We start from the raw sequence: 27,591 nt of genomic DNA, 5'->3' as shown, positions 1-27,591 counted from the left end.
TATTGCTCAACTTTCTCCTTACCTAAACCTGTCTCCCCTAGATATTGGGTGGTGGCAAGGGAAACATAAAACAAAAAAGAACAGCTTGTATCAAGAAACCAAAAGAATAGCTCAGATTGGTGAAGCCTCTCTGAGGGCCGGTCCAAGCCATTCTTGCACCCTGGGCAGCGGGTACGCGGCACATGCACAGCCACGCCGCTGGCACGCAGCACCTGATTGACATGTATGGGGCGCCACGGCCCTGCCCCTGGGCAGCAACCTAAGGGGGACACCTGATGCGGCGCCCCTTACCACTTCAATCAGGTGCCCCCCATAGGTTGGCACCCCGGGCAGCTGCCCGACTAGCCCTCCCCTTAATCCAGCCCTGCCCTCTCCTATTACCAGAAGATGACGGCAGCTCAGCTAATTTTCAATTTCATTGTACGCTATCTTGTGTCAATGCATGTACAATAACGATTAACCTGTAAACTCCTATGATCGGTTATTAACAAATGGTATCTAACTTGTTTTCCTGAATATGAAAAACGTCTGTATAGTTTGGCACCTAATTCCTCTTTCACTAATTCTGTTTCAATACTACTGTCAGGTCTTGAGGATCGTTAAAAAAAAAAATCACTGTAGTAGACAAACACTTTTCCTTTATCTTTCCTTACTCCTCATGGAAGCAGGATTACTGGCATCAGCCAGAGTGCGCCTTTCACTTAGAATTAGTTGTCTAAACTAGACCGCTAATTTGGAAGATTGACAATGACAGCTTTGATCTTCCTCTGTAGTGTAGACATACCCAGTGGTACCTTCTGGCCTTAAAATATATGAACGAAGGAGATCATTTCATTGCGATAAAGGGATAGTTGGGAAAAGACCTTTTTTTCCCCTCCAAAAGTGGTAACGGACCTTTAGCTAATTTAGTAGACTGTTTTCTACTGCGTCAGTATAAACTGCTGAAATTCAAAAAGAGGTGCTATCTAGTCTAAAATAATAGGAAATGTAATTGCTAGGTAATACTGAAATACAATAGTTAGGAAAGTAAAAAAGTAAAATAGTTATGGACAGATCCAGAGGAAGACAGAATTTGCAAGAAAGCAGAGAATACAGGAAAGGAGATCTCCTCTAATAACTGTATTTGGGAGAAGGTCTGAAGTTAATTATAGATCAAGTATGCATTATATAGTCACATTGCTTGTACAACAGAAATGGGAACCTAGCATTTCAGACACAGTTGCTAAAATGTACTGATTATACGCATAAATGTTCACATTATGAAATAAGCAGTTGGTTTGTTTAGCCAGACACATTATACTCAGATATTACCTATCAATTGTACTGATTTAGTACTAATGAGAATAAATGGAGACAGATTTACAAGATTTCTCTGTGTGTGCCCTTAAATATTTTGCTTCAGAAATACTGATGCTATCTTTGTGAGGAGAAAAAATGTATTTTACTATATAAAGCAGCTTTGAAATCTGTATACTGCTACTAGCTTGGTACCTGTGACTATAAATATATTATTATTCAGAAAAAAGTGGCAATATTTTGATTTTAATACAAAACTACAACACCCACTATTTTCTTTTTTCCATGGCTTTCTAAAATTACCATTGTCCCCAATGATAGCTGAAGTAGTTTAGAGCCTGTAGCATGAGCTAAATAAGTCTAAATCGTTCTTGTTCCTCCAATGTGGAGACATTCTGGAGTAGGATGAGGAACAGGGGCCGATGTGATCACATTGCATGGTCTACTGAGAAGGTAAAAAAAGGCAGGGGGACTTAGAGGAGCTAGGACCAATCAATAGCCAGGGAAGGAGAATAACGAGCAACTAGCTTTCTCTTTATCCTCCTCCCACTCTAATTGTCACAATTAGACAATTGTTCTCTTTTTTCTCAATGTTCTCTTTCCTATCCATGCCAGCACAGCACTCAGTTCTAGAATCAGCTACTCTGTAGGCTGTATCAGAGGGCTACTCTTGTTAGTCTGTATCTGCAAAATCAATGAGGAGTGCTGTGGCACTTCTAGTTGTTTCTATAGGCTATTTCAGCTTTCCTAAGAGAGGAGAGCTGAATGTGTGGAAGAGTAGAGAAATTCCCTCACTGTTCCAAAGATTTGCCCTCCCCCAAAAAGCCAGCAATTCCCACTAGTTCCACAGCCAGTTCCTGCCAACACTGTCCCAACCAATTCCTACCAGTCCTACCTCAGCCACCTCATCTCTTACCATCACTACCACCCGTCAAATTGTTATGCTTAAAAACAGAACACGGGATCTTTTTCAGGGGGATAAGACAACTGCCCTGAGGGTTGTCAGCATGCTGATATCAGATGACTGTGAGAACAACTTCTTCCCAATAAGCATATGTTGTAGGAAGAGTGATTGTGATGCTGCATGTCTGATTAAGACCTGATGAGGCAAAATGCAGTGACTTGCATGCAAGAAAGTCCTATAAAGAAGGTGTGTCTTTTATGGTTCTTCGCGTTCTGTCCTGCTAAGATCAAGATCAAGAGAAGCATCAGTCTGGACTGACATGAACCCGGCTCCTTCCTCGCACCTGACCTATCTGGCCAATAGGTTGGGCCAAGCAACTGTGTGTGTGTCTCTGACCTATCTGGCCAATAGGCTGGGCCGAGCAACAGACTGGTAATTATTCCGTGTGTGTGTGTGTAAATGCATATAATACTTTGTTATATTATCAATAAATGTGGCGTGTTGCCTTTTCCCCCTGAAAAAGATCCCATGTGCTTCTTTTAAGCATAACAAAAATCACAGTGCTTAATATCTCCTGTTATTTCTTCATGGTGATTTCAGGGCCAAATACATTGAGGGGACAAAAACGCACTGTCTAAATGGTGGAGTTCCTCATCCCTGACCAACTTATAAACAAAAACCTATATTCACTGAGTATAAGTACCCTAATTGAAATTTACCATAACATTGGGGCCAGTATTCTGTCAGGGTGCGTCTAGACTGGCAAGATTTTGTGCAAAAGTGGTAGCTTTTGCGCAAAAACTTGCCAGATGTCTACACTGGCTGCTTGAATTTGCGCAAGAGCACTGATGTTCTAATGCAAGAATTCAGTGCTTCTTGCGCAAATACTTTGACGCTCCCGCTCAGGGATAAGCCCTCTTGAGCAAGAGTACTTGAGCAAGAGGGCCAGTGTAAACAAGCACCTTAATTTTTTGTGCAAGAAAGCCTGATGGCTAAAATGGCCATCAGAGCTTTCTTGCACAGAAGTGCGTCTATACTGGGCACAGATGCTTTTGCGCAAAAGCACTTTTTGCACAAAAGCATCCATGCCAATCTAGATGCTCTTTTGCGGAAATACTTTTAACGGAAAAACTTTTCCATTAAAAGTATTTCCACATAATCATGCCAGTCTAGACACAGCCTCAGGATTTTAGAAGAGGCTTGAGGATATGCTCCTCTAACAATGAAAGGGACATAATGCAGCTTCTGTAGGTTTCTGACTGACTGTGCTGAGATTTTAACTGTGTTTATTAGTAATATTAGTGCACATGAAACCTTAGTACTGTCTTCTTACATTTTTAATAAATAATTATTACACTCTTATAATATGACCTATGAGACCCTTACTGAACACAGCTAGTCAAGATCCTTTTTCTAAAAAGAAAAACATGTCTTTAAAATTATAAGCTGGTTCCTGCAAAGTGCCACCTACAATGGCCTGCTTATCCAGCAGTGTTTGATGTGCGATGTTCATGCTGAAGGAGGGGAATTTATTCCTAACAAAGATCTGTGCAGATAACTTGAGCCTCCTGATGAAGAGTACACACACACTGGTTTGAGACACATGCCCTACAAGCTGACAGACTACATATCACAAATTTTCTCTCTCATGCCTGATAGAGCTGTTTTTGTTAGGGAGATCTTGCAAAGGAAATTGAGTCTTGGGGCTTGCCAAGGGGACTTCACCTGACTGCTTTCACAGTATACTACATGTGTTTGAAATGGTATTAGAACTGCCAACCATCTGGTTTTTACTCAGAACACCAGGTTGAAAAGTGATCCTGGTGACTCCAATCAGCACTGATGACCAGGCTGTTAGAAGTGCAGTTGGCAACAGCAGCCAGCACTACACAGCTCCCAGAAGAAGCCAGCATGTGAGCTACATGAAGTGCAATACCCTTTCTCTAAAGCTTTTGCCCTGGAATACAGAACAACGATTAAACGCTGGATAAATTGCCTAGGGAGGTTGTGGAATTTCAATCAATGGAGATATTTAAGAACAGGTTAGATAGACATCTATCAGGGATCATCTAAATGGTGCTTTGTCCTGCCAGGAGGGCAGGGGACTGGACACGATCTCTTGAGGTCCCTTCCACTTCTAGTATTGTATTATTCTATGAAAAAGTATGTGTCATGTTTAAGCAACTGATGAAAAACCTAATTTACACAATAAATATAGTGGATGAATTTTCAATACCCCCTCAAGCTTTGCCAAGACAAAGTAACTGATGTAAACAAACACCATTGTTCATTTCAGACAGGTGGAGTGAAGGGTGACACTTTAAAAAAAATAGATGGCAGAACCATGATTTTGGCTGCAAGTGAAAGATTTTTGTTGATTCTATGCTTCTGGCCTTGAAACTGTCTTCCAGCTCAATACCCCACTCAATTTCAAAATTAATTTTCTCTTTCAGAAAATTGATAATATAATGAAAGCTATTTGATTTCAAGAAAAGTTTTCATAGAGGAGGAAAATAAAGGGGAAAGCACAGATCTGGCAGCCAGGATCTGTCAAAAGGACTTCAATAGCCTTACAAAAATTAGTTATTCTCTATGCTTCAAAATCATGACAGACCATTCTTTTTTGATAGACTAACTGCCCTAGTGGACGAGGAGAAGCAGTATACATGATATATCAGTACAGGCAGTTCCCGGGTTACGTACAAGATAGGGACTGTAGGTTTGTTCTTAAGTTGAATCTGTATGTAAGTCAGAACTGGCATCCAGATTCAGCCGCTGCTGAAACTGATCAGTTTCAACAGCGGCTGAATCTGGACACCAGTTCCGACTTACATACAGATTCAACTTAAGAACCCCAGGCGTCCCCAAGTCAGCTGCTGCTGAAACTGATCAGCAGCTGATTCCAGGAAGCCCGGGACAGAGCAACTCTGCCTCGGGCTTCCTGTAGTCAGCCACTGGTCAGTTTCAGCAGCGGCTGACTTGGGGACGCCTGGGGCAGAGCAGCTCGGGTGCTGCTGGGTTGGTCCAGTAGCGCGGCCGCTCCTCGGCGCTACTGGACCAACCCAGCACCACCCCAGCTGCTCTGCCCCAGGCATCCTGATTCAGCCGCTGCTGAAACTGATCAGCAGCGGCTGAATCAGGACTCCTGGGGCAGAGCAGCTGGGGTGCTGCCGGGTTGGTCCAGTAACGCCAAGGAGCGGTGCTGCGGGACCAACCGGCAGCGCCCCACCTGCTCTACCACAGGCCCCGGGCTTTGCTCCACGTCTCCCTGGTCTGCTGGGGGGGGGGCACTAGCTGCATCCCCCCAGCAGACCAGGGAGATGCGGAGAAAAGCAGCGGAGGACCCGGGCCGGACCGCAGAGCTTCCAGATCAGCACCGCGGTCCGGCCCCGGGTCCTCCGCCGCTTTGCTCAGCGTCTCCCTGGTCTGCAGACCAGGGAGACGCTGAGCAAAGCGGCGGAGGACCCGGGGCCGGACCCACAGCCCCAAAGTCCCACAGACACCAAAATGGGAAAGATTCTACCTTGGAAAGAGGACATGAATTGATAAACTGGACCACTGGTCTAAAAATCAGTAAGATGAAATTTAATAAAATGCAAAGTACTATGTTTATGAAGAAGAAAATCAAATACACAAATACAGAATGGGAAATAACTAGAGAGCAGTATTGCAGAAAAAGATATGGGATTATAGTGGATCCCAAACTGCATGTGAGTCAGTGGTGTGACACTGCAGTGAAACAGGCCAATGTGTCATTCTTGGATGTATTAACAGGAGTGTCATATGTAAGACATCGGAGGTAACCGTTCCACTGTACTCTGTAGTAGCAAGCTCTAAAGCTGGAGTACTCTGTTCATGTCTCAGCAGCATACTAAAAAACACGTGAACAAACAGGCAAGAATCCAAATGAAGGCAACAAACATTACCTCTGAGAAAAAGTTGAAAAAGTGGACATGTTTAGGCTAGAGAAAAATATGATTGTAGGGATATAGTAACAGTATTCAAATATAAAAAAAGTTTTTATAAAAAGGATAGTGACCAGCTGTTCTTCAGGTCCAGTGAAGGAAGTGGAAGTAATAATTAGCTTAGGTTACAGCAAGAAAGATTCAATCAGGAAAAGGTTTTCTAAATGTAAGCACTGGAATATCTTATCTAAGCAGATTGTGGAACCGAGTAGATGATTGCTCAAGGTCTCTTCTAGCCCTACGCTTCTATCAGTAAAAAATCCCAACACTTAGATTTGAAAATTACACATTGGACAAAGGCAACAAAGAAAATATTCTGGCGATATAAAACCCTCCCAGATTTTTTCTCTCCCCCAACACACACAAACTCATAACCTTGTTAATGGAAATGGAATCATGATTGTTCCTAAATTCAGTTTTTCTTACAACCACACAGAATGCAGTCTGTAAGATACAACATTTGGGAAGACACACAGAATAAAGAACAACAAACTAAGAGGCAAACCATAGAAGAAGTTGTTTTCTATATCAAATTAATAAAATTTGTTTGAAATTATATATTTAAAAATCAGTGGAACTGGTGCATGTTGTCACTGAGTCAGAAAAGCAATAATTATTTTAATGATGAAAAGGTAGTATATAGTTTTTTCTTTTAATTCAACCCTGATTTTCCTCTTCCTATTGTTACATACCTGTCCTCAGTAGGAAAAACAAGCTTCACATTCCCTGTAGGCTAGACCATGATGTATCAGCTAGATCAGTTAATAGAGAATCAGAGACTTTAGAGAGACATATGCCTTAGAATAATAAAAAATATTTAATGAATCGAGCACAAGTGGGTAAACTTATCTTCAGATATTACAAACCAAGAGCAAACCTGCTACCACAAAGAGAATTTACCAGGAGACATAGGTTGAGTGGTTGTTGAAAACAAAATTAAAAACAAAATCAGTGTATACTAGTGTAAATAAAATATACTAAAAACAAATGTGCAAATAATTAAGCATACAATGTAGTCTCCATTAACAATAAAGTTTGTTCCTAAAATTTGCACCATGATGCTTCCAAGTCTTCAGCTTCCTCTTTAGAAACAAAACACAAGTCCTGACTAAAACTGTAGTTCTCAACAAGGGGTAAGTGTATCCTTGAAGGTATGCAAAATTCTTCCAAGTGAGTACATCAACTCATCTAAATATCTACCTCGATTTAGTCCAGCCTACATAAAAAGAACTAGAAATGTCAGTGCAAATTAAAATTGCATGCAATCAATGTCTTATTTATACTTCACCATAGGATGAAATGCAAGAACAACATTTATATTCCAATTTACTTATTTTAAAATTATATGGTTAAAATAGAAAGTATACATTTTTTCAGTAATAAAGCGCTATGACACTTTTGCATGCAAGTCAGGTGAAACTGGAGGAGGCAGGGTACACAAGACAAATCAGACTGCTGAAAGGGGAACAGTAGAGTGCAAAGGTTAAGAGATACTTGCCTAAATGTCATACATTTGAGGCATCATCCAGCAAATCATGATGTAAAAGTACATTTAATGGAACTACTTTTCTGGCTATTACTAATACATAATGCAAATATTTATCAGGAATTCTGTCTCAAACAAGAAACTATCCAGCAAATATGTATTCCTCTGAACATGAAATAAGCATTTCCATGGGTTTCTTAAGAGCTTTCACTTCATTGACTGTTAAATACACAGTGAATTGGTCACACAAAAATTGTGGGTTAGTCTATACCACATTATTAAAATGAAGAGATTCTCTTTTAAAATCTGACCAGCATTCATGTCATCTCTCATAATAAGCAGCAGAGTCCCTAGGGCAATTCTATGGAGCAACTTACATTTTGATGGCTCCCCATGTATAAACCTCCTGCTTGGAATCATTGATAGGGGACTAATGGCAACATTCCACTGTTACAATGACTTCCAAGTAATTCAAGCAAGGGGGTTAACTGTGGTAAGTATAGAAATGAGTGCATTATCATGAGCTAACAAAGGGAAGAGTTTAAATACAAAAAACTAAGTCCTTTTATCTCTCCACAAAAAAACGATGAAAATATGAAAAAAGAGCCACAAAAAGCAGAACCTTACAGAATAATCTGGGTTTAAAAGACACAATTATATTATCATGTAGTCATAATACTTCACTCCTATGTGCTGGCATTATTTATTTTAGAAGGGATGTCCAGATGAAATTTTGCAATACAAATTTAAAAAGGACAACTGGCAACCCCAAGCCACATGAATCAGTAATTACAAAACAAAGTAAAAAAGCCAGACCAAGAGAACGATTTTTAGGTGTACTTTCACTATCAAATTTACTACTGTTTGTCACAGAAATCCCCATATTGCTCTGGGATTTGAGCACTAGTGGCAAATGCATGTCAATCACTGTGGCATCTCCTGATCCAGGAAGTGGCACAGGCATTGCTGTAACAAGCTTCTATGTCATAGCTGCCAGCACTATGAATATGTCTGGGATCATCGAGGGATTTACAAAACTGTCCTGGACATGCACAGACCTGGAGTCTGTTGCAGATGTAGCCGAGTCTATTTTCTGCAGTGGCCAGGAGTCACAGTAAAGGGTGAACTGTAGGTTGCTGCTTCCTGTTCTTTTCTCCAGGTGAACCTTAACTGTTGCCAACTTATAGCATTGAAAAATTATTCAGGCACAAAAAGGTATGAACTTTTAAAAATTTATTAGTTTATTTATTTTTATTTTGGAACCCTTATGGTTCATGTTTTCAGTAGTTACGTTTTTGGTTTTGGTTTTTGGGGATTTTTTAAAGACAGGTTTCCATACGCTCAAGCCTTCAGAAAATGAAAAAAAAAAAAAAAAAAAAAAAACTTGACTGAAGAGGGTACCTTCGGTAGAGAAAGTAGAAGAGAAGCTCCCTGATGTTGTCTGTAAGTGGGAGAATGTTTGTCAGAAGGTGAAACAGCAATGCCATATGTAGTTTCCCATCCCTCCTACAACAATTATACAAACAGTAGGAATGAGGCCCTTGAAAGTAGAGGAAAAAATGTTGTGGAAAAAGGAGATCATGGGGTTCCACAGTGGCTTCAGATGAACACCTGAACTTCTGGATCACTATCTCAAATCCAAATTATTGAGGGTTTTCCCCACACACAGGTAAAAATTAAGGATCATTAATGAGGGCAAAACTTTGAAACAGGCTCATCAAAATTTATGCTATGAATAACCTGAATTTCACCCAGATATACACACTGTGCTCTCTTCAGCTGTATAGGTTCCAAAGACCATATTATCTGGACAAGTACGTCTGAAGAAAAAGGTTTTAAACTCTCTAATCTCAATAATATTTGCATGGTTTTTCCTCCTCCCTCTTTTACTGAAGACAAATTTAAATGAAATTGATTGCTTAACACCACCACCACCAGAAAAAAAACCCTCTAAACATATAAATCCCCCACCCCGAGTTCTAATGCCATCCTAAAGGCATGCTTATGTTTGAAACAAACACCTGAACAGCAAATATGTATCAAAAATTCACATTGGATTAACCGAAAGTTATGTCCTTTTCTTTTCATTTGGGCCCATCACTACTGATGAAATTATAGTACATGTTTTAAAGCATCAACTATTTTTTACAGTATACAAAAAGCTAGATTTTTGCTAAAATGCCAAAAAAGTATAACAGTTCATTCAAACAAAAAGTCTACTTAAATCTTTTATTCGAAATGGAAATAAGAATATATAACTTCAAATACAATTGTCACCACACACACACACACGTAGCTTGGCAACCACAAACGTGCACGTTTTTAGAAATCTTGCATTCCAAATAAGCTGAATAACCAATATATACAGGAGTGTTCACACACACACACGTGTATATATATTCATTCATCCCTTGAGGTAGAGAAAAGCGGGGAAGTCAGGAAGAGAAAAACAAAATGTCCTTAAGAAACCCTGAGCATATATAAATTATAGTTGACTCTCATTGTAAATTGTCTGTCCACTACCAACAATCAGGGTAATGTAACGAGGGAAAAAATGTTTTTCAATCACTGTCATCCATCATCTTGATAAACAAATATAATGTATACTCTGCCATCTGCTAGCTATTAAGCTTGTGTAATCATAAAATATCATGTAATGTAATCATAAAAATACACTATTATTATCTACTCTTTCAATTTATAAACAAATATTTCTACCTGTCATATGATTTCATACTAGCACAGGGCTTGAACCTTTTGTAACGTTTATCATCAATCTAGTAGTCCATCTAACGTACAGCTGCCTCTAGTTCAGTCCTTTTACATTTAGAATATGCTCAGTACAGCAGTACTCTGCTTGATCCCACAAGATAATTTTATGAAAGGAAGAGTCAGTAAATGAGCTGGCTGTCAGGACCCTGAACAGTTCAACATTCAAGAGCGATGAGACAACCACTGATCTTATTCAAACAGATTTCTTGATTGCCACCAAGGCAGAAGACAATTCCAAATTTCAAGGGAATTCTTTTATAGATGTCATCATATTTATTTTTTTTAATTAGAACAGATATTTGCATAGGCATTTAACACAAAAATTTCACCAGAAATAATGCATGACTGTAAAATTAAGTAGAGCTTGTTAAAAAGAAATCGCTTTAAGATGAGTTAGAAACAATGTAATTTTAAACATCTTGATTGATACCAGGGGAAAAAATCCAAGTCATTTTAAAAATAAGTTTTAAGAATTATTTAGAAATATCAACACCATACACATTATATGACTATCAGATTACTGGACAATTTTTTTTTTAAACTACCAAATATTTAAAATGTTGATCTTTAATATGAATGGATATTGGTGGCTTTTTTTTTCCCCCTAATGGGAAATGTTTTTGTTAATTTACTTACATTTGAGAGGTAAAATATTGTATCCATAATCACGATTGTGTTCATTTAATCCTAGTGATTTCCTTACTAGTTTGCAATCTGTACCATTATAGAAATTGACACTTTATTTCATCTTCCAACTAGCATATACCAAAAACTGTTAAATGATTGTGCTAACATCAGCTTCTTGGTCCAAGTGGTCACAGTGCACCTGTAGTGGTCAACTGCGGAAGAACTTTGTATGTGTTTAGTTTAGGGGTGGTGATGCCTGCATTCTTTCCTCCCCTTTTCCCAACATCTGACAGGCCAGAAGCAAGTCTTTGGGAACATACGCCACTTAAGATAAACATTGTTGCCAGTATAGCAGGAACAAGTATGAGATAAGGGTAAAGGGCAAGAATGCATAAACAATTCTGTTTACCCTAATGTACTGATCACGTAAATAGGGCCAAAGAACAAGATGATCCAGATCAGAACCAGATCGATAACTAACAGCTAAGCCCTACATCAGCATGTAACGAGTAAGCCTTGTGTCGGGGGGCTCGCCCCTGTCTTGGGGTTGCCACCCCCATCCGGGGCCTAGTTCAGCCCGTCTGGGCGTAGCCCTCAAAGTACAATGCCCCTCTCTTAGGGGAAATACGGCCCACTGGCCTAGTTCCAAAGTACAATGCCCCTCTCTTAGGGGAAATACGGCCTCCCAGCCTCGTCCACAGTTTACAGGCCCAGAGGCCTAGTCCACAGTTCAGTGTCTGTTACTCTGGTCCCCACTTGCCAGGGTCTCAGGCAGCAGGAGTAGGGGGGCCCGGGCCCTCCCTCTCCACCGGGCCCCGACCCAGGGCCCTAGTAGTGGCGGGCGGTTCCCACCACTGGCTCGGCGGGGGCTCCTCCCCGCAACGCCCCGAGCCCTCAGGGGCTTCTACAGCTCCCTGCCCTGGGTCGCTTCCTACCCCCTGCTCCAGCCTGCCACGGTCCCACCTGTCGGTGTCGGTCGACGGGCTGTAGGGGTCCTCCCCCTGGCAGCCACAGAGTTGGCGGAGTCCGGTCCGGTGCTCGGGTCACGGGGGGTCGGTCGGCGGCTCCGGCGTTGGGGCCGAGCGCGGTGGAGGCCCGGCAGCAGCTCCCTGGGCGACTCCCTCTCTGGCCAGGGGTTGCTAGTTCCAGCTCGGGTCACAGTCTGCCCCTTCTGAGCAGGCCAGCAGCCTTTTGTACCTTGGCTCCCTTTGGAGCATGCCCGGTAGGGCTGCGTGGGTGGGGCCTTCTCCGCCCCCGGCCCCAGGTGGTTTCCCTGGGCTTGAGTGCGGGGCGGGGCCGCTCCGTCACACCTTGGAAATTTCCAAACTGCCAAACAAGGCAGGAAAACTGTATTTAAGGCTGCCTCAGAGCCTAGCAAATCGAGCACCTTGGTAATTGGGGAGTGAGGTGCAAAGGTGATATGTGCACTTCTCCAGTCCATCACCAACTGAATCTCAGATGAATCCCCTAACTTGGTTATGGTTCTCTTTAAATTAGTGGAACATAGGCAAATTCCAAACCAAGTCCCTTTCTCTCACCTATACACCCATCTCAGCAACAAAGCAAGGGTGACACACAAGCTTATAGTGGTTTGATACCACTAAATGTTCCATTTACACTGGTTATTCTTCTGCTGACCAACTTTAGGGTCAAAATCTTCTGGTTCTGTGACAAAGCAGCTATATCATATTAGTCTGTGTGGTGGCAACTCCTATATTTCAGATACCTGTCATTACAAATGATGACTAACTATTTTGAGAATCTCTATCACCACCACCATGTGCAGCCAGTCTATGACATTTAGCACAGAAGAAGCCCAAGTGTCTTTTCCTTATCCCTTGACATTTTTTCCAGGTTTAAAAACTATTTGCATTGTTCAGGAAAATTTCAATACCTAGTAAGATAACTTATTGGTTGGGCCTTTGACTGGTCTAAAGCTGATGGATCAATTGACCAAATATTGGTCAAATATTTTAAAACACTAATTTATTAAAACAGAAAAAAAATATTGGAAAAGAGTAAGGTTCTATAGTCTCTAATAGGATTAGACTTAGATAACTTTTATTTTTTGTAATTTAGGCATAAGAGTTTATTTGAATGAATTATTGTAACTCAGCAAAATTTGAAACAACGAAATGAAGTTCTAAATAATCCTTATTACCTTTTCAGCAATGTAAGGTTAGCCTTTAAATGTGAACTTTATTCAAGTCTGAACAATAATACAAGAAAAGAAAAATAATTGTATCAGAAATAAAGGAAACACATTGCAACTATAAAAGAACAAAAGTAATTTTGAAATGCAAATGCTAGGTAGGTGTAGGCAAATTTTTTAAACAGCTTAATGGTTGTGCATCTGTTGTTGCTGGGTTGCAGGAGGTGACTTAATGGCTACGAACCCTCCTCTCAAGCTCTCCATTTCCTTATGAGTGAATTTTTGTCTGTCTGTCTAGTCAGTTTAGAGTGCAAATTTTTTCAATTATGGCTGGCAGAGTTCCCTCTAAGCTGTGGGGGCAGCACAGCTTCACAGGTGATTAATCAGTCCCGCCCAGTCAGTCAGCCCTGAGCCTCTGACTGGGCAGGGCTGATTAATTACCTGTGAAGCTATGCTTAGAGGGAACATTCATGGCTAGTGTCTTAACTTGCTTAATGTGCTTTGTAAACCATATGCATTGTGGCCTGGCATATACATAAACATGTGCACAGAAACATAAAATGTTTGTTCTAGAAGACGTCCTGGGGTAACAATAGATTTAAAGTCTGATATCAGAAATCACTAGGAGTAGAGACTAAGACAGAGGCGGGGAACCTCTTTTGTGTCAGGGGCCACTGACCCCAGAAAAAAATCAGTCAGGGGCCACACACAAGTGAGAAGCAAAATGAGAAGCCTCTGACAGAGAAGAAAAAAGACACTCCCCACATTCCTCTCACACACCGGATCTAATGGGGTACCCAGGCTAATAGATTTTGTGTGCTCCAGCCCTGCAGCTGGGTGCCTGGAGCAGCCGCTCGAGCTCCCCTAGGCTGAGCCTTTGGGTCTGGATCCAGGCCTGAGGTTCTCCACCCCTGGACAAGGAGCAAAATTTTTAAAAGGTATTTTGCATTTAAAGATGTGGTTACATATACAGTGGGGTTTACAAAAGCATCTAAGCAAGTAATGTGCATCATGCCCTGGAGTATCCCTAAAGCAACACTAATATGAGCTACCACATTCACCTGAGGCATACTGAAGTAAGCTACTTCAATTTAAAACTGACTGTCAACTGAATTAAGATGCTGATACGGGGCACAATGGGGCTGTCTGTGGCTTTGCTGCTGTATCAGCCACAGGGAATAAGAACGGCACAGGATTCTCTGTGATAGATGTACATCACCCACATTTTCTCTATCTTGTGGTAATCCTGTTGTGGTCAGCTAAGCTGACTTTAGGAAAACTTTACGGTTGAAATGTGGCGCAATACTATCCTAACTAGGGAAAGAATTAGGCTTTCCTTATAAGTAAGGCAAAGATATTGTCATGGATATTTTTAGAGAAATTCATGGACAGGTCACAGGCAATAAAGAACATAGCCATAATGGGTCAGACCAAAGGTCCATCTAGCCCAATATCCTGTCTGTTCACTGTGGTCAATGCCAGATGCCCCAAAGGGAGGGAACATATCATGTGATCACTCTCCTGTCATCCATTTCCAGACAGAGGCTAAGGACACCATTCCTACCCATTCTGGCCAATAGTCATTGAGAGACCTAACCTCCATGAATTTATCTAGCTCTCTTTTGAACCATGTTACGGTCCTAGTCTTCACTATATCCTCTAGCAAAGAGTTCCACGGGTTGACTGTGTGCTTTGTGAAGAAAAACTTCCTTTTGTTTATTCTAAGCCTGCTACCTATTAATTTCATGTGGTGACTCCTAGTTCTTATATTACAGGAACAAGTATATAACTTTTCCTTATTTATTTTTTCCACACCAGTCATGAATTTATAGACCTCTATCATACCTCCTAATTTCTAAGCTGAAAAATCCACGTCTTTTTACTCTCCCTTCATATTGGACCCATTCAAAACCCCTAATCATTTTTGTTGCCTTTTCCTGAACTTTTCCCAAAGCCATTATACCTTTTTTGAGATGAGGTGACCATATCTGTTTGCAGTATTCAAGATGTAGGTGTACCATGGTTTTATATAGGGGCAATAAAATATCCCGTCTAATTCTCTACTCCTTTTTAAATGATTCCTAATATTCTATTTGCTTTTTTGACTGCCGCTGCATACTGAGTGGATTCACAGAAGTCCATGATTCGTCCATGACTTTACTAAAAATATTCATGCCAAAATGAAGAGCTCAGCTGCAGAGTACCCACACTGCCCACCATTCACAGCAGTTGGGAGCTGCAGGAGAACGCTGCAGCTCCAAGCTGCTATGACTGAAGTCACAGATTCTGAGACTTCCATGACTTTTGTGAAAATAATCATAACCTCTTTTATGTTTATATCGCTCTAAATGATTACCAGCTTTTCAGAGGGTCATGCAAAGCATATGGGTTTATGCAAAGCAACCAATCTCAGGTAAAAGATATAAATATCATTACTTAATTAATGTATGTTAGGAAAGGTACTGTATGCAATTTTTAAAAGAGGTAACAAATTATGTATAATTTCCCCCACCTCTGAGGCCTGTAAAATTATGGTAAATAAGGCAGCTCTATTTTGTAAGCAAAGGCATGTTAGAAACAATGCCAATAAATGTTTTAAAACCTCCTAACATATTTCTATAGCAAGTTACTCCATAAAACATGCAACATTTTCAATAAGTGCAGGAGTGGTATTCTAAGCAATTCTTTCCTGGTATTCCTTTTTTAATGACCACTATAATTGGCTCTTGAGAAATGTGACCATCCTGAACTCAGGGAATAAAACCCACACCATGCCACTGCCTATTGTCACTTCTCACTAGAGCAGCATCACAATCCATGTTATACATATGGAACATGCACAAGACACAGAGAATATATAAACACGGTTTCTCATCAATCACAAGGGCAGCACCTCATACTTCTAATGACATTACTATGAGGGGTTAACTAAGCTAACTTTTCTTTCTATCCTCCATTAGGGCTCTTGATCATTTACAGCTCTTGCTCCTTTCTTTTCATTTACACTACCACTCAGTCCATTTTTTCAAGAGATACTGATGTGTGCTGCTACTCTACGAAAGAGTTTCATTCCCATAATCATGACAAATGATAAAGCCTTGTGGACACCTTATCTTCAACAGCTATTTCATTTGTGTAGTCCCTTAGTTAATTGGAGGATTATACAATAGAAAAATAATACATTTGTGTCTGCTCTAGGAATATATATGTCAGTCTAATCAGTAAAACCCTGGCCTCTACTAGTGAATATGCTTAAGGACCTTCCCAGGTTCCATATGCTCTTGGGGATATTGACATTTTCAGTATGTGCAACCTAGTGCAAAGAGCTCTGTTTTGTCTGTATTTTTGAAAGAATCAGCTAAAAATAATGTCATATGACAGAGATGTGGTTGCAAAGAAAGATAAATGAATGCAATAGAAAACTACACATCTCAGTTTCTGTGTGGTAAGGGAAGGGTCAGGTTTGGGGGGGTTATTAAAGCAGATAAACATTTCACAATATGCAGAGATTTAAACATTCCAAAAATCTTGGCAAAATCATATATTGATTCATGAAACATCAAAACACAGAAAAACAAATAAAACCTAAGTGTTGATTTAAAAGCAAAGAAAATTAGCAGCTTGAGCCTGTCAGGGGAATAATGTTTCACATTCTTGAGCCATATCAGTTAAAAACTGTATACCCAGGACTTGAATTCACATTGCAGGTTAGACAGATATCTATCAGGGATGGTGCTTGGCCCTGCCATGAGGGCAGGTGACTGGACTTGATGACCTCTTGAGGGCCCTTCCAGTTCTAAGTATTCTATGATTCACACTCACTCACAAAAAATATCAGTTAGGGATCACATAAGAGAAGCAAAAAAAACTCCTCCAAAACTCAAAGTTGCCCATGAGTAGTTTCAACAAAAAATTGCATTTTGTTAGAATTTTCCACAGAAAGCTTTTCTGACTTGCTCTATCCCACAATTAGGTATCTACCGGTAATCCTCTTCCCAGGTTTCTCCCTACAAGGTATGTATGATTCAAATTATTTTCCTTCACAACTATGAAATACAATGCTCGTGTAGGATTTTTTCCCCCTGCAGATAACATATAAGTATTGTAAATCTTAAAGATTTGGCTTACAAGATTTGATCCCTATGGATAACTTTCCATGACAACAGGAGCTCCTATTCTGAAAACTAGGAGAATAAAGTGCAATCTAAGTGATAGATCGTGTGATAGATCGTGTACTAAGGTATAAAGATTCCTCGCAAAAAATCCTGGAGTAATCAAAATTCATTTTTTTAAAGCATCAATTTCCTCCTTGGTACAGAATGGAGGCGGCTTCTTGTGGAGGTTGGCCAAGACTACAACGGACTTCCCCAAAGAAATCTTAAAAAAAAAAAAAACCTGTCCAAACTCTATTGAACAGGCATATTGAATCTGGAGGAGGGCAAAGTGTCACTGGCAAACTTCCTTGGTAAAGGAGGTTAATTAGCATTCCTTCCCACATAGTGATCTGGATCCCAAATGCACCATAGTCTGAAGAGACCAGTAAAATAGGATAGAGGAAAGCATGCAGGCCAAGCGCTTCCTGACTTTTTCAACAACTCCCTGAAATGCAGGATTATTGCCTACACTGCATTACAGGTTCTTCTAAGATTTCTTCTGTAGGGTGTATGAGAGGCCTCCTTCTGAGGCATAAAAATAGCATGGGGAAGTGAGATTAAACAGAAGGAGATCCTTGACACTGAAATGTTTGGTTAGCCTGTACCAAGGCAGTTGCCACCGCTTTCTGTCACACAAATAGGAAGAGTTGCATCAGTCTGTATTGGAGTTAATGGAGCAGACAAAAATCATTTCCAATACAAGGAGAAAAACTGCATTTTGTTACATATAGGAAAAGAATTTGGGCCAAAATCTCAAACTAAACTTCTAGCTTTGGAATAGCTTCTCAAACGGCTATGTACATTTTTTAAAACAATTTCATAGTGGCATTTAAAACCTGTATTTCATATGTGTTATTGAAATAAACAGACACCTGACAGCTCCTTCCAATCCAAAGTACATCTAGAATTCATAAATTATAAAAATCACAAAACACTGTAATAAAAAGATATTCAAAAATTATGTTACCTTGTAATAGACTCATAGACTCTCAGACTTTAAGGTCAGAAGGGACCATTTTGATCATCTAGTCTGACCCCCTGCACAACGCAGGCCACAGAATCTCACCCACCCACTGCTAGAATAATCCTCTCACCTATATCTTAGATATTGAAGTCCTTGAAATGATGGTCCAAAGACCCCAAGATGCAGAGAATCCTCCCGCTAGTGACCCGTGCCCCATGCTCCATGCCACAGAGGAAGGCGAAAAACCTCCAGGGCCTCTGCCAATCTACCCTGGAAGAAAATTCCTTCCTGACCCCAAATATGGTGATCAGCTGAACCCTGAGCATGTGGGCAAGACTCACGAGCCAGACACCCAGAAAAAAAGTTTTCCATAGCAACTCCTATCTTCCTACCATTGGTCTATTTACCACTGATAGTGAAAGGTCAATTAATTGCCAAGATCATGTTACCTCATCAAACCATCCCCTTCATAAACCAATCTAGCTTTATCTTGAAGCCAGATAGGTCTTTTGCCACCACTACTACCCGTGGAAGGCTGTTCCAGAACTTCACTCCTCTGATGGTTAGAAACCTTCGCCTAATTTCAAGTCTAAACTTCCTAATAGCCAGCTTATATCCATTTGTTCTTGTGTCCATATTGGTATTGAGCTTAAATAATTCCTCTCCCTCCTTGGCATTTATCCCTCTAATATATTTAAAGAGAGCAATCATATCTCCCCTCAGTTTTCTTTTGGTTAAGGTAAACAAGCCAAGTTCCTTGAGTCTCCTTTCATAAGACAGGTTTTCCATTCCTCAGATCATCCTAGTGGCCCTTCTTTGTATCTGTTCCAGTTTGAATTCATCCTTCTTAAACATGGGAGACCAGAACTGCACACAGTATTCCAAATGAGGTCTCACCAATGCCTTGTATAACGGCACTAACACCTCCTTATCCCTATTGGAAATACCTCGCCTAATGCATCCCAAGACCGTATTAGCCTTTTTCACAGCCATGTCACAATGGCGGCTCATAGTCATCCTGTGATCAACCAGGACTCCGAGGTCCTTTTCCTCTTCTGTTACTTCCAACTGATGTGTCCCCAGCTAATAACTAAAATTCTTGTTATTAATCCCTAAATGCATAACCTTACATTTCTCACTATTAAATTTCATCCTATTACTATTACTCCAATTTACAAGATCATCGAGATCTTCCTGTATGATATCCCGATCCTTTACTGGATTGGCAATACCTCCCAACTTTGTGTCATCCGCAAACTTTATTAGCACACTCCTACTTTTAGTGCCGAGGTCAGTAATAAAAAGATTAAATAATAATGGTCCCAGAACTGATCTCTGAGGAACTCCGCTAGTAACCTCTCTCCAGCCTGAGAGTTCACCTTTCAGTATGACTCGCTGTAGTCTCCCCTTTAACCAGTTCCTTATCCACCTCTCAATTTTCATATTGATCCCCATCTTTTCAATTTAACCAATAATTCCCCATGAGGTACTGTATCAAATGCCTTACTGAAATTGAGGTAGGTTAGATCCACTGCATTTCCTTTATCTAAAAAATCTGTTACTTTCTCAAAGAAGGAGATCAGGTTGGTTTGGCACGATCTACCTTTTGTAAAACCATGTCGTAATTTGTCCCAATTGCCATTAACTTCAATGTCCCTAACTACTTTCTCCTTCAAAATTTTTTCCAAGACCTTTCATACTACAGATGTCAAACTAACAGGCCTGAAGTTACCCAGGTCACTTTTTTTCCCCCTTTCTTAAAAATAGGAACTATATTAGCAATTCTCCAGTCAAATGGAACAAACCCCTGAGTTTAGAGATTCATTAAAAATTTTTGCTAATGGACTTGCAATTTCATGTGCCAGTTCCTTTACTATTCTTGGATGAAGATTATCTGGGCCCCATGATTTACTCCCATTAAGATGTTCGAGTTTGGCTTCTACCTCGGATATGGTAATATCTACCTCCATATCCTTAGTCCCATTTGTTATGTTGCCATTATCCTTAAGCTCTTCATTAGCCTCATTAAAGACTGAAACAAAGTATTTGTTTAGATATTGGGCCATGCCTAGATTATCCTTAACCTCCGCTCCATCCTCAGTGATTAGCGGTCCCACTTCCTCTTTTTTTGTTTTCTTTCCTATTTATATGGCTATAAAACCTTTTACTATTGTATTGGTTTTAATTCCCTTTGCAAGGTACAACTCAACATGACTTTTAGCCTGTCTCACTTTGTCCCTACATGCTCGAACCTCAATAAGGTAGCTTTCTTTGCTGATCCCTCCTATCTTCCACTCCTTATATGCTTTCTGCTTTTTCTTAATCACCTCCCTAAGACTCTTGCTCATCCAACTTGGTCTAAAACACCTACCTATACATTTTTTCCTCTTTCTTGGGATATAGGCTTCTGATAGCTTCTGCAACTTTAACTTAAAATAATCCCAGGTCTTCTCCACATTTAGAGCCATAAATTCTTTAGTCCAATCCACTTCCCTAACTAATTTCCTTAATTTATTAAAATTAGCCCTTTTGAAATCAAAAACCCTAGTCTCAGGGTTTATTTTTGTTTATCCTTCCATATAGTTTAAACTGAATTATCTCATGATCGCTCGAGCCAAGGTTGTCCCCTACAACTATTTCTTCTATGAGGTCCTCGCTACTCACCAAAACCAAATCTAAAATGGCTTCCCCCCCTGTTGGTTCAACAACTACTTGATGAAAGAATTCATCAGCTATCACATATATTCTGTCTGAGGCTAGGGCGAGCAGACCCCTGGTACAAATTTCAGGACGAGAGCACCCCTCTGGACTCCTCAGATGGAGCCCCTGTTCTACAAAGCTCTGTTGCATCTGAACAGCATGGATCCACCTCACCATCCATTTAAAATATCCAGAAGTAACCAACAAACTGATGTTTTACTTCCCTTAAATAGAGAAAGCTATTTCTAATTTATTTTTACACCGGCTTTGAATAATGTTTGTTTCAGTCTTATTTCTCACAATAAAAGTTCACATACAATTTTTTTACAATAGAGTACTTGTGAAAACTCAGTGAGACTAAATAAACCTGCATGTACTATTTTGGTGTGTTAGAGAGAGAGATGCATATCATTCCTTAAAATACCAAACAGCATCATATGGGATTTTATCCAAAGTTTTATTGTTTGTATAAAAAACATCTGTACTGACTTGTCAGTTATATGATATTCTGAAAGATTATACCTCTATAATAGGACTAAAAGCTCTCTCCTTTATTCAATTACTTATTAGGTTCTTGGGAGTTCTTTAAGAGCTTAACAGAACATCCACTTATAATAGGACTGCCAATTACAGAGCAAAGCTGGTTTTACTGAAGTAGGAAACAGCCATGCAACAAAACATTAAAGATCTATGCTTATAGAAATCACTGTATTAGTCCTCTTTTGGCATATCTGTAACTCTTGGAATGTATAAATGAAACCAAAATAACTCAGGAGGATATCAAGTGTAGAGATTAGAACTTCTTTAGTGTGTTGGGGATTAGGGACAAACAGGTTTTATTTGATCAAAAAGGAAAGTATGCTCTCCTTTTTCCATTTGCCTTTTTCTTTATTCAAAATGATGGTCAATGAAAGGAAAATTCAAGTAATCTTTTATATGATGTTTTAATTTTCACATGTTAGGACACCATTACCATTAAAACCATGATTCAGAACAATTAGCACCCTTTGGAACAACAGTTTTGTTCTCAGTGGTCCTATGGCTCCTTAGACACTAACCTAAATATATAGAATCATGAGCTTTTATGGCAAAACCCACCTCATCATATGAATCGGATTGGATGTGCTCTGTGCCTTGTCTGGTAAAGACCAGACATCTGGGCCAGCAGAATAGGTTGGAGGAGCACCCCAGAGGGCAGGTAGGTGGGCACAATGGTATGATCAGCACACTGGCTGATAGTCTCAAGGGGATCTTCTGATTTAATCCATCACACATAACTATAACACAAGTTCAACAGTGACAGGCTTGATCAATACAAGGATAGGAAACCTTCAGGGAAAATCTAGGGAGCTTCAAAAAGTCATGTTGGTGATTCATTGGCATTTTCCCCATGAGTCAATAGTAAACCAATGCCCTACTGAAATGCTATGAGAGCTGTACTGTTAAGAAGTGCAGTCATTAGAGAGCCCACCACAAATTTTGTAATAGTATGGAAATTAGCTGGCTAAATTCCATATAAGTCATAATATTCTGCCCATCAGAATTCCAGTTGCAATTTCAATTGGATATAATATTCTTCACAACCTTATTTCATTCATTTTAATACTAATCATTTTCAGCTTCAATGCACAAAGTGAGGGAATATGAATTGTATAACAGCAGTACTGGCACCATTCATGCTGTCAGTGTGTATCTTTGTGTGGACTTGGGTGAGGGAACAAGGAGACTTTAAAAAACAAAAACAAACCTCCAGGAAAGAAAATTGACTATACCCCTCTCATAACCTTAGATACAAGTCCAGAAATGGCAACCCTGTTGCTCAGACTTAGTCAACCTTGATTCAGTGCTGAATTTAGAAGGAACATGAATTTCTATCAGTCCATTTTATACGGAAAAATGATGATACCCACATACGTTTATGACAGTCACAATATGAAAATAAACCCCATACTGAAACAAGTAGATGTGAAGAGATATTTTGAAAGTGGTTATTAATGAATATAAAACAGAGACAATGTACAAATGATAATGTGTAGGAGGCACTTCCTATATACATTCACAAAACAATCCTATTACTCTTCCAGTCCCTCAAAACTTTCATTTGTTGTGATCATTACCAAATAAAAATAATTCTTAGGATGCTGTTATACTGAGACCACTGTCAATATTGTCACTGACCAATACTGTCTCTGTTTTCTAGAACTCCATCTATGTCTAGCTATCACCATCCATTACTATACTTCAATAATAAGACCTGTTGGGTAGGAGCTGTCCTTTTGTTCTGTATTTGCACAGCACCTAGCACAATGGAGTCCTAGTCCACACCACTACCATAAAAATAATTTGTTTACATTTATGCATTGTAGGTGTTTTCAGGTTCAGGTTTTCCATTCACAAACAGGAAAGTTTACTAGTCACTGAAGACTTAGCTCATGATTTCTACAGTCTTGATTATCTGGGAAAATACATTTACAGTCCTTATTAAAGAAGTGCAAGATAAATAATAAGATTCTTAAAGCTGGGATCTTGACTTTTCCATATTTTTAAAGTGTTATGCTCACTTATAACACTCCAGAAATAAAACAGAAACATAGATCACCTATTACTTCATTGTAGTATCACTTACATGCTTATTCTAAGTAATTTCTTCCCTCAAAGATAAAATAAACATAACATGTGAGCAATGTATGAGAATGTGTTACCTCTGGTAAGATACACATTCTTTGAGTACCCGAGTAGCATTGAACTCTACTTTTATTACTACAGTGGTAAAGAATTAATGCATTTCTCTCACAGAAGAGATGCTAAAAAGACCAAAACATTTTTTAAGATTCAGTATTAGAGTATCTACAAGGACTGGCACTACAATCTTACCAGCCACCTTAACTGATTTACAGTTGTAACTCATGCACTCCCAGCACAACCACCAAGGAAGTTTATTTATGATGCAGCAGGAAAAAAAGTAGCTTTGAAGATCATGCTTTTAGCTAATCTCAGTATAGAGAAAGGGAAGCTTGAAAATGAAAAAAGGAGAGGTTAAAAAAAAACAAAAAAAATAGCTCATTTTGAATATATTAAAATTTTGAAATTATGGATAAAAGTGTGCAAGATGGTTTGCCTGCATTAGTATGAGAACCAGGATCAATAAGTTACAACAGTAAGAAGTGATATATATTTCTAAAAATATAACTAGGAACTGCAACACAGGAAAACATCAACAGTTATATACTTACAGCTCAGCCTTTAAATTTACAGAAGACTACACATTTAAGCCTTGCAACATCAAAACAGTTAAAAACCTTGGGAAATAGCTTCTTTGGTTCTTCTAAAGTGAAATTCCAATAAAAGTACATCATTACAACATAAAAGTACTGTTTAGTATCATCCCAAGTTCTATCGTGCCCCAAGGTTTTCATGCACTTCAGGTAATGTGTCCAAAGAACATACATAAAATAAACAGGTACAGAATTAAAAACAGCTCCACAACTGTATCTGAAATAGCACAAGTTTAAGGGAAATGCTCACAATGGTACTACTGCAAGTTAATAAGAAGAAACATGGTTAACAACTATTTACAATGAAGCGTAAAATAAAGCCTTTAAACTGCAAGTGTAAAAAGCCTGTAAGTAATATATACAAATACTATCTACCAACTGCACAGAATGCTACAGTTATTTCATATATGTATTTTTAATAGCAGGCATTCAGCTATTCTGCATTAAAGATAAAACTAAACTCTCCCTTGGCAGTAATCATTTTCATTGTTGCCAGGTCAGTGATTCAGATTTCACAACCTCTGACTAAGGAACAGCAAGTCTTTTTAGGTCACGAGATCCTCTATACAGGGCTCCTCAGAAGCCAAGCATAAAAGTCCTGAAATAACAAGCAAACACACAGGTTTCTTAATTTGCCCTGTTGGATTCCTGTAATAAGTGCTTAACAACTGCAGCCCCTGAGCAACTCTGCAGTCATCAACAAGACCATTTACCATATGATTTAGCAAACAAATATCCAAGATTCTCTTACATGCAATACACAGAATAAGAATTAACACAAGGACATGGGAGAAAATCCAACTCCTGCCTTCACAGCTCCCCTGATAGCAGATGCAGTGGGGTTTCCTCGCACAAGAGAGAAAAGAGGCATAATTCCAAGACTTGGGGCTCTGTGGGTTTGGTCTTCCCATACACCCGCACACAAGCAGCAGATGAGGTAGCCCTGCCTGTGAGAGATGAGGGATAGAAGGATCAGCTGGAATAAGGATCTAGTGGTGATGTGTAGTGGGTGCATGGGAGGTTAAGGGACTTCCTGGATTGCTCTGCTGGAAGCCTGGAGGGAGAGGATATTTGTGCCTCTCCCCCAGAAGATTTGGTTTCTTTCCCTATCCCCTAGCACCTGGGTGGAGTGGGAAGGAGTTACTTCTGCTGAAAAGATCCATCCAGCCAGGCCCTCTTAGGCAGAAGTGGCTCCATCTTGATCCCACCCAGCTGCCAGTGATAGGGAAAGCAGCCAAATGTGCCAGGAGAGAGAGAGAGGCACAGAGAGAGGAGGACAGAAAGCCTTCCTTCTCCGCCAACATGGACTGAGGAGAGCACTGCAACTCTGGACTGGGTGCAGAGCAGGAGAGATAACTAGGCAGAAGAGACATATGAGGTCATGTGTCCTCCCTTTTAGCTGCCCTCCCCAAAGATGGGGAAGCACCAGTTATCTGTCTATGCATGTATTCCACCATCCTCATGTCTTACAGAAGCGCTGTGTGTTGGCCTCTTCTCATTTTCTGTCCCAGGCCAAAATTTGGGCCTGAAGGGATAAAACAGAAAAAATAGAGTTTATAATTTTTCAAATAATGTCTTACTGTTCATCAAATCCACAAAAAAGCATAATTTTTCAGCATGTTTCTAGCCACCCTGGCTGAAACAGCTTTTATCCTTTTTCACTTCTCTTTATTTTATGAAGTAGGAACCCATGTTAAAAGTTCAGACTGAATTACCAGCCAAGGAACAGTCAACTATTTGCTAAGTAGTCTTCAGTCAAAAGACTTCAAAAATTGCACATTCCCAGGCAAATTTATGAAGCCCGAGTATTTGATTAATTTATATAGACTGAAACCTGAGCGTTAGTTGAGAGCTTTCACAGATTCCCAGCAGATGACATAATGTGCTGTTGTTGTCTTTGCCCTACATTTCCAACTCCTCCCTTTTCTTTGCTGCCCGGGAAATAAAAATGACTCTGCCACTCTATGGATCTCCCACCAGGAAAAGTGAGGTTACTATTATTATTAGGTTCCCCAAATGAAATCCACCCATTATCCTAGGTGCTGTTTACAGACATAATATGGAGCCCAGACAGTTAATGGGACAAGACAAATAAAACAGGAGAGGGTTGTGTAGTAGTAATATTACCTTCATGTTACAGGTAGACAATTGAGACACAGGAAAATTAAAGTTTTACCCAAAGTCACATAAGAAATCTATGGTAGAGATGAGTCTGTGGTTATGTCTACACTACGGAGGCTTTATTGGAAAAAGCTAAGCAAACTGCATTCTGCAACTTGCGTACCTTTTTCTAATAATTTTTCTGTCTACACTGGGCCAAATTTCGGAATTTACCCCTCTTTCAGAAACAAAATACAGGACTATGTAGCACTATAAAGACTAACAAGATGGTTTATTAGATGATGAGCTTTCGTGGGCCAGACCCACTTCCTCAGATCAAATAGTGGAAGAAAATTGTCACAACCATATATACCAAAGGATACAATTTAAAAAAATGAACACATATGAAAAGGACAAATCAAATTTCAGAACAGAAGGGGGATGTGGGAGGGAGGTAAATGTCTGTGAGCTAATGGTATTAGAGGTGATAATTGGGGAAGCTATCTTTGTAATGGGTAAGATAGTTAGCATCTTTGTTGAGACTGACGCATAGAGGGTCGAATTTTAGCATGAATGACAGTTCAGAGGATTCCCTTTCAAGTGCAGATTTAAAAGGCTTTTGGAGCAGGATGCAGGTAATTAAGTCATTGAGACAGTGTCCTTTCTGGTTGAAATGGCAAGAAACTGTTTTTTCTTTGTGATCCTGTCTAATATCTGTTTTGTGGGCATTGATCCTTTGGCGAAGTGTCTGAGATATTTGTCCAATGTACAAAGCAGACGGACACTTTTGGCACATGATAGCATAAATTATATTTCTGGAGGCGCAGAAATATGTATTCTTGATCTTATAACTCACTTGGTTAGGTCCAATAATGGTATCAGCAGAGTGAATATGTGGACAAAGCTGGCAACGGGGTTTGTTGCAAGGGAAGGTACCAGGGTTGGTATTAGTGTGGTATGTCCTGTGGTTGTTGGTAAGAATTATCTTGAGGTTAGGTGGCGGTCTATAGGAGACTATGGGTCTGTCCCCCAGAGCCTCTTGGAGTTTAGTATCCTGTTCCAGTATAGGCTGTAGTTTATTGATAATGTGTTGGACAGGTTTAAGTTGGGGGCTATAGGTGATGACAAGTGGTGTTCTATTGTTGGTTTTCTTGGGTCGGTCTTGAAGTAGATGGTTTCTAGGTATTCGTCTGGCT

At 39.8% G+C, this 27,591-nt stretch overlaps 1 protein-coding gene across 6 annotated transcripts in view; it reads right to left on the bottom strand.

The window, feature by feature from the left end:
• TENM3 (teneurin transmembrane protein 3) overlaps window positions 1-27,591 on the bottom strand; it is a 2,294,790-nt gene that overhangs the window by 512,448 nt on the left and 1,754,751 nt on the right. The window contains exon 1 of one of the 6 annotated variants that reach the window (XM_075930250.1): window positions 12,014-12,175. The exons of the other annotated variants lie outside the window; for them this stretch is intronic. The gene's annotated coding sequence lies outside the window, so the exon portion shown is untranslated. Of the gene's footprint in view, window positions 1-12,013; window positions 12,176-27,591 lie in introns of those variants that run through there. 6 annotated transcript variants of the gene reach the window in all.

This window comes from Pelodiscus sinensis, chromosome 5 (genome assembly GCF_049634645.1).
Source record: "Pelodiscus sinensis isolate JC-2024 chromosome 5, ASM4963464v1, whole genome shotgun sequence".
NCBI lineage: Eukaryota > Metazoa > Chordata > Testudines > Trionychidae > Pelodiscus > Pelodiscus sinensis.
Note: the sequence above shows the minus strand (reverse complement) of the source record. Positions and strands in the feature narration are given on the sequence as shown.